Genomic DNA, 14,722 nt, shown 5'->3' on the forward strand with positions numbered 1-14,722 from the left:
CCAGAAGCTCTAAATAGCTACTTCCAATTAAAGGTCTAACCCTAGGCCTAGTCCCACCCTACTCCCAACAAACAATAACATAGGACGCCCTAGTCCCTACTTCCAATAGAAATCCTAACCCTAGCCCTAGTCCCAACCCTGCAATGATTGAATCACAGACCGAGAAACCAATCAGAACCCTAAAATACCCAACCAATGAGGACATTAACCCTAACCCAATAGAAACACCATATATACATGTGCCAACCACTAGCACACCATATAAGGTCCCAGCAACCTCAGACAAGGTTTGCTGGCCAGGGAGTTGGAAGCTGCTTGCTCCTGATCAGAATCTCCTAGGAGACAGACAGGCTCAATCCACAACTTTGGACTTCAGCAGGTAAAGGCTTCACTAACTCGAAATCTAACAATACTGTTTGAATAAAGCTTTACTATCCCTGCTGGCCAAAGAAAACGAAGTGCACAGGCCCCTGTAAATACAGTTTAAACAGCTCACAGAAGCAGCCTCTAATGTAGAAAATCCCTGTTGCTGGGGGGGGGGGCACTGTTTGAGCACACAGGCCTAAGCATAGAGCAAAGGAGAAATTTGGAGGGAAAACAGATTTGTCACCAAGGAATGAGAGGGACAAACTCCAGAGGTTGGACTGCAAATCCCACAATTCAACACACTAAATGAAAGCAATCAAGGGCAGGTAAAACCACACATTTAAAACACAACACAGGTGATAAAATATGCAATTACGGGCAGGCTAAAACTACAATTTTTAACTGTAACAACCACAGGCATAGACAGTAAACACAGAAAGTGAAAATCGTTTTTTAAACAACTTTTTGACTTGGGAAGAGACAGCACTAGTCTGTCTCCTTACCACTTCCTGGACTCTGCTTGAGCTGGCTGAGTGAAGGCACACCTCCTAATCTAACTAATTATCCCACCTGTCTTGCTGCCAAAAAGTGGGGTGAGGACCGGGGAGGGTCAGGACACCGTCACTATCTGAAGAGGCCCGGGATCACATATCAAAGGTGGCAGGGCCTTTGTAGCTTCCTGCCCTGGAATGCCCATCCTGCTTGGACAAGGTGTGCACACCTCTGTCCAGAGCAGGCTTTGTTCCTAGCCTCTGAGAGCGATGGCTCTCACCTCCGGAGGCCAAAAACATGCCCATGGTGGCTGGCTGATCGAGACCGGTCAGTCAACACACTAGTAGTCGGTAGGTTTTCAGGGGGCACCTCTAAGGTGCCATCTATGTGCACCTATTGATAAATCCAGCACTGACATCAGTGTGGGTTTATTAAGACGAGGTGTTTGGTACAAACACCTTGGTGTAAAGTGAAGCCATCATGTGATGATGGATGTCGAGCCTAAGTACTCAGTATTGCTTCTTTTTGCACTCATAATATTCATGGGTCTACTTCAATATCATAGGGACTCACCCACTCAGGCAGATGTGCCCACACATGGGTATAATACACCCTGCCTTCAGGCTGTATGTAAGGCCTGCCGTATGGGTGACTTACCTATACCACATTCAGTGTTTAGCTGGCATGGCGCACAGAGAGGTGTGTGCCATGCCGACTCTTCGGTTTCCTTTACACCAAGACACGCGGGCTGCAATGGCAGTTTGCACGAGCATGGGGGGGTCCTTAGGGTGGCACAATTTGAGTGGCAGCCCTTAGGGACCTTCTATACTTCCAAGGCCCTAGGTACCAGGGATACCACATACTAGGATCTTACAAGGATCCTAAAGGGGTGCTATTTGTTAAACAATTGTATAGTTTAGGGAAAGAACACTGGTGCTGGGGACCTGGTTAGGAGGAACCCAGCACGCTCCAGGGGTGTGGACTTTATTGAAATATTGACTTGTCCATGGGCAGGGTGCTTCATAAATCTACTTGTACCTTCAGTGCTATGTACTGCGGCGGCAAATTATGGCATCAATCTTATTCTATAGGACCTCTGCTAATAGCCTCTCTGATTATGACAGCTCATACCAAAGTAGGGATTAAATACTAGCAGTTCCCTTAATTTGTTGCCTGTCCTCAGATTTACATACTAGGGATGGGGGTAGTGGTAAGCAACAGTTCTCAATGGTTGGAATGCCCTTTTGAGTCTGTGCAAACCTAACCTGCATGTTTTATGGGTTTTCATCAGCTTGTCTCTAATATATTCTGATACAGAGAAAGGCTAGAAAATGTACTCCTGACAAGGCAGGAGTAAAACTTCTTCCACGGTTGGGAGATATAAGTAATTGGTGGAAATGTGAAATTGCTACAGCTCAACAGATTTTCACATGACCATGTCTACACATGCATATTTGCTCATGCTAAAATGCAGTTCACAAATATTTGATAGGAGTACGATTTCATGTCCCACTTCTATTGTGAATTCATGAAAGATGTAAATCTGCACTAATGCAAGAACATATACCATAGGTGCGGTTTGAATTGGGCCCCTGTCTAGGTCTGGTATCAATCAAAATGTTTTTATTACAATGAAATCTCAATCTACTGGCTGTTTTTTTTTCTTGAGGGACAGCATTCTGTTCTTTTACTAGGAGCATATCGGCAGCAAAGTAGTTTGTTCGGTGCCAGGAACAACTGTGGCAATATGTGCTTTTTGAGACCAAAAATATGTTTGCTTTTGCCAATGTTTGTTATAATGATGAGGGCCCGCCAGCTCCCACAACAATAGTTTTACAAAAACCATATAAAACAAGACACGCTTTGACAAAACAAAAGGCTGACCACCAATGTCCTACCTATGGGCTTTGCCAGTGCTTATTTATTTTCATGTTTCCTATAATTTTGTTGTTTTGTAAAACTAGTTACACTGATTTTCCATTAGTAATGTGTTGATGCATGCTGGTATTGTGAATTCATGAAAGATGTAAATCTGCACTAATGCAAGAACATATACCATAGGTGCGCTTTGAATTGGGCCCCTGTCTAGGTCTGGTATCAATCAAAATGTTTTTATTACAATGAAATCTCAATCTACTGGCTGGTTTTTTTTCTTGAGGGACAGCATTCTGTTCTTTCACTAGGAGCATATCGGCAGCAAAGTAGTTTGTTCGGTGCCAGGAACAACTGTGGCAATATGTGCTTTTTGAGACCAAAAATATGTTTGCTTTTGCCAATGTTTGTTATAATGATGAGGGCCCGGCAGCTCCCAAAACAAGTTTTACAAAAACCATGTAAAACAAGACACGCTTTGACAAAACAAAAGGCTGACCACCAATGTCCTACCTATAGGCTTTGCCAGTGCTTATTTATTTTCATGTTTCCTATAATTTTGTTGTTTTGTAAAACTAGTTACACTGATTTTCGATTAGTAATGTGTTGATGCATGCTGGTATTTCCCAAAAATATTCATAAGTGATGCTTCAAAGTAATGGTACCTAAAATTTCACAGTAGTTTAGAAAAATGTTTTTCCCCAGTTGCATTTTTTATTAAGATGTTATTTTGACAGCAAAGAATCATCAATCCTGCTTTCAAGCTTTTGCATATATTTGAATCTAATCGGAGAACATTCTGTAAGCATTATACATAGCCTCAGGCTCATATTGTTGAACTTAGCAAAAGTATGTACACATTTTTATACTAGAACCACTGTCAGTAGTGCGGTCTGAACTTACGTTTCCATCACCCTAATCAATAAAGACCTTGTATTAATGCAGGTGATTAGGCCTACTTGTCCCAAGGACAAAATAAACATGAAAACTTTTTGTCCTTGACACCAAACAATATGTCATGGGCGTCGGGTTATAGGAATTCCACACCCCTGAGACTCTTGGTCAAGTTGCATCAGATACCAGGCAAAACGTGGAGGGTAACCATGTCAAAAGGGGCACTTTCCTGCAGTCTGTCAAAGAGCTCAGAGGTGAGTCAGGTAACAGAAAAATCTGGCGCTAAGAGTAGCAATGTGAGGCGCCAAAGGGAAGAGCGAAGTGGTGTCAGGCAGGGGAAGTCCTGGGGGTGGGGGGGGGGGGGGGGGGGTTGGTAAGAGTCAGATAGTACCAGTGAAAAGTGATAGTGCATAGAGCACGTAGGGGTGTGGGTTTGTATTGTTATATGAAGGGCTCTAGAGGATCGTGTTTCAATTACCAATAAATTCATGTGGGGCTCAAAAGGAAGTATGAAGTATTGCAAGGGTGCTGGGTAGAAAAGCGTCCTGTACAAGACACTTGAGGAACAGCAGTTACAAGTGTAGGGTGGTGTGGTATTCACAAGAGTGCCGTTGACGTGATAGAGAGTTGTCAAGGCACTGATGGGTCGACTACGGGGGATAGGTGCTGGACTACAGAAAGGTGAATGATATGTGCAAGACAAAAGGGGACGTTGGGCTTTATTGGAAGGTAATGGGGTTAAGGGATACGCAAGATATCATTTGAAGACAGGATAGGGAGGTATCAGGAGGCCTCGAAATATTGCTAGTTTCAACTAGAAAGGTATAGAGCAGAAAAGTACATTAGAAGTGTCAGTGGAGTTGGGATAAAAAGGTGTCACGCAGAGAGACTGATCTAGAAAGCCCTGCCAGGTACCAGTGGAAGATGGTGAGGTGTATGTGTTTGGGGTATCAGGGGCAGGCAAGATAAAAGAGAATCAGATATTAGAGGCATGTATCAGATACCAGTGAAAGATAAAGGATATTGAGAGGCATGTGAGGGATAACAGGCATGCAGGATAGAAAAGAATCCGGTAGGAGAGGATTCCTAATGGGCATGCAGATACCAGTCAAAATTGGAAGGGTATGGATGAGAATGTGAGGTATCTGAGGGGGGTAGTATAGAGAGGTGAAATATAGAGGAAGGACCCAAGATGGACATACAGATAATACGGATGGTGGTGGTATAGATGAAGGTGGGGTATCGGTAGCAGGTTATGGGGGAAACAGGTGTGTGTGTAAATTAATGAGCAAGTTATTGCAAGATTAACTAAAACCATTACAAAATAAAACATCACATAAAAATATGAATAATAAACTGTAAAGGCCAAAACATGGTTGTGTATTAGGAATGATCCAGATAAGTGTAAAAGAAACTCTCCTTCAGATGGTGACAGCATCTCATAAAAGGTGTACACTGTGAGGATCGTCATAGGTGATCAATAATTTAGTTATAAGAGCCAAAAAAACTGTCATAGGTTGAGTGTGTGAGAGTTAGCAATGGGTGTCTGCAGAAAAAGGACTGCTGAAACATTTGTCATGTATCAAAAGGTGAGATGGCATAGAGGAGCATGTGAAAGATCAAATAGAGACTGGATAGACGTATGGTCTATAGGGGCATAGTATTTAAATAACACAATGTGGTAAGCGGATATATATGCAAAGAGCATGACACAATATAACCAGTTGTATAGGTGGAATTGGAATACATCAGTGGTAGGAAACAAGAAACACAGAAATATCAAGCAAATGACAGAGCTGAGGGATATGCCTGAAGGAGGCAATACAGGAGGTGGTGGTGTTGATCAGGAATGCTGGAATTATGTAGCAACGAATGACCAAATACAATGTCAGGTAAAGCCATCAGATGCAATTGAAGCAAAATGATACTGTGCATTAAGGCATTACTATTCAATGATTTTGAGATTTAAGTACATGCTGATGCAGATGGAATGTCAACATTACAAAAATGATGTCTCTTATCATTATATGCGTTCAGCAGTTCCTATTCCAAATTTATTTTATAGGTAATTAACAATGTTGTCTTGTGTGAAGCACAGGAATAGCATTGTATTGCCCCTGTCATTTTTACCAAGGTTAGTTTGAGTGAACACATACACAATGAGATAATAAGCAGAAAACAGCCCTTCAAATCACGTCTTGTAATAAAAGTTGTTCTTCCCTGCTGTGCATTCCAGATACTTTTTAAAACGTATTCAGTTTTTAGTTACTCTGTGTTTATATTAACGGGCAGATGTAAGCCCCTTTTCATTAAGACCACTCCCACTTGTGCATCATAAACCTATGAAGTTAAAGTCTTGCTAGGATGCACTTAAAAATATTAAAGAATCGGATCTGAAAAACAAACACAGGGTTTGGAATTCTTCCGAGTGCCATTTTGAAATAACTTCTGGTCTGAGTACAAGGTCTTATAAGTTAACATACATTTGAATAAATAGTCAATCAAAACATTGTCTTGATGGGGGGGAAAGCATCCTTTCTAACCAATCTGATTTACACTGGAGTGCGGGTTTTACTCCTTTGAACATTCCAATGCCCTTATGGTAATCCATCAATCAGAAACGTTAACATAACGAAGGAAAAAATACCACTTTGAAAGCTGAAATACAGCAATAAACAGCTGAAAGACGACCAGTTAGGTTATTAAGTTATGAAGTGTGTAATGCAGAGGTTCACCTCAACCAATGAACAATATTTATTTTTGGTTAAAATATACCAGTTATGCAGCAAATGTTTGATTCTGGTGCAAATTCAAGTTTATGTAAAACACCTAATTGTTTAATCCTATTGGCGTTGGGAAAGGTTCGGTCGTAAAGAAATAGTAATGTGGGAGTATCAAGGGGTACGTTGGGTGACAAAAGGCAGTGGAATATGCATTATAACGGGCCAGAGAAAGTCATGGGCGGGGTTTTTAGGTTTTGCCTCGCCAAAAAGATGCGCTCTGCGCATCTTTTTCGCGCAGGCGAAAACCTGATGAGAATTGTAGTGTGCTTTGGGTCGGCCCTCCTCATTCATTGGCTGGCTCCGTAAACGGAGCCTTGCCATTGGACGAGGGGCCTGTCCGTCAATGCCGGACCAGACACGGGGGCGTTCCCGACATTCTTTGGCTTTTGCCGACGTCACGGGACGCCGGGAACGCCCCCGAGTCTGGTCCGGCATTGCCGGCACCCGCCTTCCGTCGTCAGCGTCTCTCCTCCCCCTTCCTGCTCCAAGGCCGTCGTCGGCCGTCGTCAGCGTCTCTCCTCCCCCTTTCCCGCCCCCTCCCGCACTCCTCTGAGACACCTCTCTTCTCCTCTGAGACACCCCTCTTCTCTTCTGAGACACCTCCCTTCGTTTTGCCTCGCCAAAAAGATGCGCTCTGCGCATCTTTTTCGCGCAGGCGAAAACCTGATGAGAATTGTAGTGTGCTTTGGGTCGGCCCTCCTCATTCATTGGCTGGCTCCGTAAACGGAGCCTTGCCATTGGACGAGGGGCCTGTCCGTCAATGCCGGACCAGACACGGGGGCGTTCCCGACATTCTTTGGCTTTTGCCGACGTCACGGGACGCCGGGAACGCCCCCGAGTCTGGTCCGGCATTGCCGGCACCCGCCTTCCGTCGTCAGCGTCTCTCCTCCCCCTTCCTGCTCCAAGGCCGTCGTCGGCCGTCGTCAGCGTCTCTCCTCCCCCTTTCCCGCCCCCTCCCGCACTCCTCTGAGACACCTCTCTTCTCCTCTGAGACACCCCTCTTCTCTTCTGAGACACCTCCCTTCGTTTCTTCCTGCAGACTCTACCTCCGCCTTGGAGACACCCCCTTCCGCTCGCAGACACTTCTCATCACCCCCTCACAGACACCTCCTTTTTCCTCGCAGACACCTCGTTTCTCTCTGCAGACACCCCAGCTGCCCCCCCCCCCTCTTCCCGGTCCTTCAGTTCAATCCGAGGCGGTCTTTCGACAGCACCGTCGCCTCTCCGAGCAGGAAGCAGCCTCGTGCCTTTTGGGGCCTCTCTGAGATAGACATCGGAGAAAGAATTCATTTCCAGCGGGAGAGCTGCTCAGAGCCGCCTCATTATCAGCAGGCCGCGTCCGACACGGCGCAGTCAATCCCTTTCCCGCCCCCTCCCGCTTGTTTCCTCATGGCCGCCTTCCCCGCCCCCGGAGCCCGGACACAGACTCAGCGCGGCGGCTGCACTCCACACGGACCCGGCTCCTGGCCCCCTCACCCTACCGAAACGGTTCCAGCAGGTTTCTGGGGCCCAACACCCCCGTCCAGCAGGTAAGAACGGCACCCCGGGAGGGAGGATGTGCTGCAGGGGGAAGGGAGCTGGGAGGAGACAGCCGGATCGGTCCGAGCCCGGAGACCAGGCAGGTAGGACAGTGGCACGGGGCACTTGGTTATTCTGTGGATTATTGTAGCCGTCCCAAGTGGCTAGGCTTCAGGGCGCTTCATCTGTAACTGGAAGACAAGTCCCCGAGGGTGCGGGCATTGTGTGCGCCAAGCGATACCCTGCCTGCCTGTCTGCTCTCTTTACTGGAGCGCTGCAGCCAACTGTGTGAGTACAAGTTGTGTAAGACCCTTCATTCACATTTCGTTCTCCTAACTGAATGTGCCTGTAGCTCTCGGAGTCTTCTCAATGTGTCTGTTGGCAAGCTTGAAACCCTTGCTTTAGAGTCCAGCTCTACACCTGGATCTGATGGGTCCCTTGGTCTTTTTTTCTGCCCGACACCTCACAAAGCACTGTCGCTTTTCTGAAAAATGTTATTAATGTTGCACATTCGATTCTTTTTCCTGCTTCACCTCATCATGAATCATTGAGTTAGTGCAGCATATGCTCTGAGCTCACAACTTTCTTTACTGCCCTTTCCTCAAACACGTTGACATTCTCGAACACGGCACAAGGCGCTGTGGTGTACTGGTAGAGGTAAGAAAACAGACTGTGTGCGTTTCCCCATATCTGCTTCTCTCCGACACGCACTCACCATCATCACTGCTTCATCTACACGAGCATGACACTGACTAGGCACTCTCTCAGTTCTATGTGGTCATATACCGAAGTCTTTTTTGGCCACAAAATGTGGTGTATCATCTAGAATGTTCCCTTGATCTTTTGTGAGTGCTTTGCAAACGTGACCATAATGCATAAAGTGCTGTATCCTGGAGTGTACTATACGCCTTCCTAGCTTCTCTTTTGTTGAAATCCATAATTCAAACTGGTTGCAAATTATGCAAAATACGTAATTTGTAACTATGAACTCATTCCTGCGAGAAACAACTGCTGAAGCTATAATTAGTATCCAAAACCTTAAAAAGCATGCACTTTGCCTATTTGTGGTTCGCAGTGGTACCACTGCCTTCCCAAGTTCACTGCCTATACACTGCAGACATGCCTTGTAGCCAAAATTCCCTTGCTCGTGGTAATCTCTGGGCATGGCAATGCTTCACTGGCAGAGAGCACCACTCACCTTCAGCCAGTACCCATAGGGCATGCCCTCAGTAGGGCCTCCTTGATCTTCTGCACTGATGCCCTGTTCCAAGTAGGCCTGATCGCAGTCTGTACGTGTGGTACGGTCAATGTCAACCCCATTATATCTGTCATTCATTAACACTACGACAAGCTGCGCATTGCAAGTTACCGAATGTACAAGTACTCGCGCCACCTTCAAGTGCACAGCATTGGCAAAGTCCTGACGAGCAAACTAGCGAAGAGACGGACTACTTAATGTTTGACATAGAAATGTATGAATTTGGAAAGTTTGCAAATATCTTAGCTACTTGTAAAATGCCTGTTCAACGCAAGGGCAGTTTCAAAGCGCTGCAAATGTCACCAGCCTTGGGGTTGGGAGGACCGAAGCAAGAACCGGGACTCGAGCCTGTGATCGCAGGTCCCACCCACAGCTCTGCCCGGGGGTGCGATGAGGCATCTCGAGTTCTATAGTAAATGAAACATTACCGTTATGGCTTGTTAAAATATAGGGCTTCAAGACGGCCTCAGTGTTGAGCTTTCATGTATCAACCTGTTGTATTGTGGGAGATGTAGTCTTGGCCAGTTTCAATTAAACAAACGGGACCAAGATACCGGTTAACAGGAAACGTACAGGGCATAACATTCATTAGTCATGAAGACAGCTTGTACCTCTAAAAATCCGGAAACCCTGCATGCGAATATGATGTTACGTTAAATGCACTTGAATCGCACAATCCCAACCTTTCACGATCCGCGTGCCCTGTCCGGCTCGCCCATTCACTGGCGTGAATGCGGTTGTGTGTAGAAATGTGTCCCTCAGAGAGGCGGGCAGGCTGGGAGCAGACTGGTATGTGCATTGCTTGGTGGTGGGTTATAGTCAGGGAACAAATCCTAAAAAAATAAGTGGGGATACAGAGTGCAGATACAGAGTGCAGATACAGAGTGCAGATACAGAGTGCAGATACAGAGTGCAGATGCAGAGTGCAGATGCAGAGTGCAGATGCAGAGTGCAGATGCAGAGTGCAGATGCAGAGTGCAGATGCAGAGTGCAGATGCAGAGTGCAGATGCAGAGTGCAGATGCAGAGTGCAGAGTGCAGAGTGCAGAGTGCAGATGCAGAGTGCAGATGCAGAGTGCAGATGCAGAGTGGAGCTTCAGAGTGGAGCTTCAGAGTGCAGAGTGTCAAAAGCAATGCCAATAGCTCTAACTTTAACAAAGGCAAAACCATTGCATTGTAAATGCTTGTTGTATTTAAGTTTTGAAGGTTCCAGACAGATGGTTTGGAGGATGTGTGAGCTATTAGAGGCAACGGTTAGGTCGCAGGAGATCGGTTATGTGATATGCCAGAATAATGTTATTGGTGTAGGGGGTGTGAGGTGCAAGGAAGTGGCAGCAGAGTGTGTTGTTCTACTAGATGTGTTAAAAAAATAAATTTTAAAAAAGCAGACATATGTTTCTGAATGGAAAACGGCTCCAGTAACTGCAAAGACCTCTTCAACATCATCAAAGAGTTCTCAAACCCCCTGCCGCCACTAACCCCATCACCTCTTCAGAAAACCTCTCTGATTTTGTCCATGACAAAATCTTCAAGATCTACAGCAACTTCAACCCCCAACACAAGATGCAAGAACTCATCATCCAGCTGCCCACCACCAAATTGGAGCACCAGATCACAAACTGAAAACCCCTCATCCCAGAAGACACAGCTGGAATCATGAGAATGATCCTCTCTAGGGCCATGCCCAACCCATATAAAAGACTTAGGAGGAATTCTCATCTGCTCCCATCACACCACCAACATCTACATCCAAAGTGGAACCTTCACGGACAACTAGAAACACACAGAAACCCAAAAGAGCTCAGCGACTACAGATCAGTCTCACTCCTGCCCTTCCCATTCAAAGTCAAGGAAAAAACATCAGCAAACAACTCTCTAGTCATCTTGAACAACATCACCAACTAGACATCTCATTCTGGATTCCGCAGCAACCACTGTACAATAACTGCTCTCATTGCAGCAACAGATGACATCATGAACAAAGAGTAAACCATAATATTCATATTAGTTGACCTTTCCACAGCCTTCAACAGCATCTCCCACAGCAAACTCATCACAAGACTCCACAACAGGAACGAGCGAGTCAGACTCCCACCCTACACTTCTGAACCAAATAACCTCTTCTGGAGAATCCTGCAAGGACCAACGCCGGGCCCTACCATTTTCGACGTCTACATGGAGTGATGCCAATTCAAACTGCTCACCTATACATACAAAGCCCTCCACAATGTTGGACCTGCCTACCTTAACCACCGACTAGACTTCCACGAACCCACCAGGCAACCGCGCTCAGCCACATTCCACAATGTGCAAATACCTTGCATCCGCAGGAGCAAATCAGCATGATGCTCCTTCTCCTACATCACTGCCAAATCATGGTTACCCACCCCTCGGGTGAGAAGCACGATATACAGATCCTCATTACATAATATAACAACATACGGTGCAATGTGGTATCAGTGGACAGTTTTGTTGTGCTAGATGGAAGGAAGTAAAGTTGTGTAAAGAGAACGAGGTAGCGCAGGGTGTGTGAGCTGTCAAGAGGTGGTGTGGCGTCCACTGTTGTATTGAGAGATAGTGGCTTGTCGGACGATGTGGCATCCATGGAATTTATTAGATTACAAGACGTGGTGGGGATTATGCGAACAACCAGGAGGCGGCCATTGTTCAGTGTTGTAATGGGAGGCAGAGGGGAAATAGTGACGAGGTGACCGGAGATGCTGCGGGAGTGGGTGTCGAATACGGTACAAAAAGGTGGCGATGGGGGTGTTTTTGGAGTACAAGGACGAAGCAGAGTGCGTAGTTATCGGTGCTGGGTTGGCTTCACCGAGGACTGATGGTGTTGTGCCAGGATGAGGTGGTAGTATAGCGATTGTGTGAGCTGCCAGGAGTAGGACTGTGTATTGTTGTACTGTCAGAAAGCGGGGGCAGTATGCTTTAGTGTGTCAGGAGATGGTGGGGTTGTGTGAGGTGCCAGAAGGCGGCAGCCAGGTCTGGAAGGTGGTGTCTACGAGGTATAAGAAGGCGGGCTATGGCGCACTTGTGAGGTGCTATGGGACGGTTGCGGTAGTGTGAGGGTGCACAGGGTGCTCTGGGGTACCAAGGGAAAAAGGGCGGTGGAACGGAATGCTTGTGATGTGCCAGGAGGCGGGGTGCGCAGTTGTACTACGAGAAGGCAGTGGTCTCGAGCGGTTTGTGTATACACACGGCGGTCACACCCCCTTCCTTGGCTGCAGCCCTTACAGGCGCTCTACTCTGTCACTACACACCTGACAGGTGTGGGGGTTTGAAATAACTCTTCATCCCTTGGGACTGAACGGACATCAGCGAGTAGTGCACAGGGCATTCTACGTGAGTGTTTTGCTTCCCTATCCCCCAAGAGAAACACACAATATTGAGTCTTGGCAGACAGCGGAGCGGGATAACGGACGAGAGAGGAAACCGAGGTGTAAAGGTGTTCTAGGGTAGTGGGCACATACCTGTGACGTCCTAAGCTTAATTGCGAGACTTCGAGACCAGGCACCAAAACAATGCAGCTGTTCCACTGCAGAGACCCCGTGCAGTCAAAGGTGGGCGCCGTTGACAGGCAGACCTCCACGGTCCGGCGCTGCGGGCTGAGTCCTGTTCCTTCCCGGATCCTGCCGGGGTGGTGCTGTGCCTGTGAGCGGCGCTTTCGCCGTGTGTACAAATGCGCCTCCCGGGCAGCCGCACTCCGCTGTTCCGATGTCACTGCCTCTCTGGCAAAATGGCGTCCAGCGACAGGGTCTCCCCGCCCACCCCGCAGGGGCGGGGGAGCGGGGGTTCGCCAGCTCTGCAGCTGCCATGTTACGTGAGGCACCGATAGCTTAGCGCGTGGGCAAGGGGGCAGCCCTCGATACACAGGCGTTATGTCCGTGAGCCTGCCAGTAGGACCCCAGCGCGGATAGTGGCTTCCTGGGGGTCTATGTTCCACTCGTGTTCTGATGTCTGGACGGGGGTGACGATGTTCCTGGTCCGGGGTAAGGAGGCCCACGGTGTTGGAAGGTGCCCGGGCTGCTATTCAAGTGTGCCCGAAATTAAATGGTGGCTTGTTTGGGTTTAGATTTACAGCCCTGGGTTCATTGGTACCTTGGGTTGTATTAAGTTTCGGCTGCGGTTAAAAGGTGCCTGATTTGGACTCCTTTTGGATTGCAGGGTTTGAGTTGGAGGTAGAAGATCCCTATCGTAGCAGGGAGTTTGATGTGGAGTTAGACTTGCATGGGATTGTGTAGCAAAAGGACTGGTATTGTAGGGTGATTGGATTGCTGTTACTGCCTATGGTTAGAATGTGTGTAGGTTGAGATTATAAAGGCACGGATCAGATATATTGAATACGCGAGTTGTGTCTAGAGGAGGCTTGAGGTTTGGTGTGCCTGTTTTTTACATGATGCCCGCTAAGAGTGTCAATGCTGGCTGCACTTTTGTGCGGTATGTGTATGACGTTTGACCTGCACTTTCATTGTTTATTTTCTCACGGCGCTGAGCTCGGGCTGCAGAGCACTGACAGCAGCGTTTGACACTTGGGCTGGGCTTTGGGAGGGGTCTCCTGGAGCCTATGCTCGTGTTATGATAATATGCTACTCAGTCAGCTGCCTATGGAGAGGCGGCCTGGTTTTCCTGAAACGCCCACCAGAACTTAGTGCGCAGGCTCAACGCACCACATATAAAGGGAGCGCACGACTCCTTTCGTATTTCGATGGAGTGTGGCGCGGATGGTTGTTCTGGGGGAGCTTTTAGCTTGCGTCAGTGAATCGCACTTGTAGGGCTTCCACGGGAGACGAAGACTCTGCCAGCCGAGGACAAGACTAGGTGTTGGAGGAGCTTGGTGCGTGAGTCGCCGTCGGCCTGCTCGGTGATGTCGACCATGGTGACGGGCGTTGCTTGGGTGTCTGTAATGGCGGTGTGTTTATTCGCCGACGGCTCTCCTTCTCATGAACGTTCCAGACGACGGGTGGGGCTTGTGTCGGCCTATCGCAGGTCGTTCTACTCCAGGGCGCGCTCTCTGATTGGCTGACCATGACGATAAGCTACGGTGTACTGGTAGTCGTTCGTGGATGTTACCGCAGAGGGAGCGGCGCGAGGCGCCTAACGGCCAAATGACAGTCAGCGCCGTTTACTCGACGGTGCTGGGGCTGACTACTTCCTACTTCGCTACATTGCGCGGATCTCGTGTTATTCCTCGGAGGTCTGTAAAGATTGCCCGTTAGTAAATGCGTCAGAGCAAAATGGCGTCTGCCTTTTTGCTGAACCTGCCAGCGCTCTAGGTCACGTGCTTGGTTGTGGCCCACGAACTTGGCTCCATGGTTGCCGCATTTTTAATATATATATATATATATATATATATATTTTTTTTTTATAGCGCGAACTCCATTCAAGGGCATTAAAACCAGTCTCTGTAAAGCTTAGGTACAGTAAGCATTTTGCCTGAAAGGCAGCCTAAATACACAGAGCAGAGGGTGGGCATGTAAGTCGCTTCTACGGCCGCATAAGCGGCACCTCTAACGGTGCACATTTTCGCTCGG

The 14,722-nt window shown here is 47.5% G+C and overlaps 1 protein-coding gene across 5 annotated transcripts in view; it reads right to left on the reverse strand.

The window, feature by feature from the left end:
* KMT2E (lysine methyltransferase 2E (inactive)) overlaps window positions 1-12,942 on the reverse strand; it is a 2,078,550-nt gene extending 2,065,608 nt beyond the window's left edge. For 3 of the 5 annotated variants that reach the window (XM_078680502.1, XM_078680521.1, XM_078680476.1), the window contains exon 1: window positions 12,662-12,942. The gene's annotated coding sequence lies outside the window, so the exon portion shown is untranslated. The remainder of the gene's footprint in view (window positions 1-12,661) is intronic. The other 2 variants (XM_078680512.1, XM_078680492.1) reach the window with 1 other exon arrangement.
* Window positions 12,943-14,722: the final 1,780 nt, after the last annotated feature.

This window comes from Lissotriton helveticus, chromosome 1_1 (assembly GCF_964261635.1).
Source record: "Lissotriton helveticus chromosome 1_1, aLisHel1.1, whole genome shotgun sequence".
Classification (NCBI taxonomy): domain Eukaryota; kingdom Metazoa; phylum Chordata; class Amphibia; order Caudata; family Salamandridae; genus Lissotriton; species Lissotriton helveticus.